The sequence below is a fragment of the Otolemur garnettii genome, unplaced genomic scaffold (assembly GCF_000181295.1).
Source record: "Otolemur garnettii isolate 467f Iridium unplaced genomic scaffold, OtoGar3 scaffold00320, whole genome shotgun sequence".
Lineage (NCBI taxonomy): Eukaryota > Metazoa > Chordata > Mammalia > Primates > Galagidae > Otolemur > Otolemur garnettii.
In genome coordinates, this window is record NW_003852715.1 from 408,941 (window position 1) to 410,288 (window position 1,348).

Consider the following 1,348-nt stretch of genomic DNA (forward strand, 5'->3'; position numbering starts at 1 on the left):
AAAAAAAAAAAAAAAAGACCCTCTCTTTCCAGCAATTAAAAGGTTAATACAAAGTTTGTTAAAATTTTTTTTCCTAACTTTTTGTCTGCTAAAAGCCATGGTTGCTAAGTTACAAATAGCCTTGAGATAAGGTACCAGCTCTCAGCAGAAGACCCAACATCAATTACTCATCATTTACATTTGAAACTAAAGAAAAAAGAAACAGTCCTTTTTACTTTTTGAAACAGCAGCTGCTTGACATGTATTCTGCCAATCCTCAGGTGCTCTCTCAGGGGGCAAGCTGTGATCTCTCTGAGGGGAGGCGCCCCTGGAAACATCCCAGGGTCCTCAGGAAATCCACTGACGGTCACTTCTAAATTTACTTGTAAAACAACCTCCGGAGGTAAGCCACTTTGATATTTATTTTTGGCTAGTGTCTGCAAACATTAATTAACTATTAATGTTATTTTTGTTATATTTATTTGTTGTGAATTATTGTGAAGATACGTAACTATCCATTGGATTCATTTGTTGTAATTTATGTTAAGAACCTCTAAGGAAAGGCCAAAGAGACAGAAACTTTAGACAGGGACCCAGGGTTGCCAGGCCATTAGCCTGTCAGGGACTCCCAGAAATGTGTGTCAACACCCAGAAACACCATTGAAATAAAAGCGAGGGTCCAATCAAACCCTAAGGTGTTAGAGTACTCACAGGCCTTGAAAAGTGTATAAAAGTGTGTTCTGTTTCTGGTTCTGGGAGTACAAGAGAGTGAGAGTAAGTGAAAACTATTAGATTTCATCCATATCGGGCCTATGTCTGTTCTGTCATTTTGTGTCATTTGTTCAGTGTTTGTTAGAGGATTGGTCTTGGCCTGAAACAAACAGTTCTGGAGACATTTGTGAGTTGATTGTGAATCTTTTCCTTCAAGGGGCTCTTCAAGACTTTGCTCCTTCTGAAATCGCTTTATTTACCTATCTGTTCTTATGTGGCCTACACCCTTCACCGCCTGGTGCACCTTTGGCCTGGCAATCATTGGTCTCTTCATCCTTATTATTGGTACTGGGCTTGGTAGTGCTACCTCTCTGGACTGGTCCACCAGGGAACATGTGGCCTTGACTTATTTTTACCTCTTTTTGGTAACCTTGTTCATACTTCTTGTTCATACCAGAGAATTTTTCCCAGCTAGTTCTAATTCTTCTGTGTCTCCCTAGATCTTTGATGTCCTACCATGGCCAGAGTTTGGAAACTTTGGACCCCTCCTTTTTCCGTCATCTAGAAAGACTCTTCCATCAGAGCTTCTAGCCCTCTCCTTCTCCTAGTCTAAGAAAGTCTCTATTGCAGGAAGTAAAAACACTCTTTTTTTTTTTTT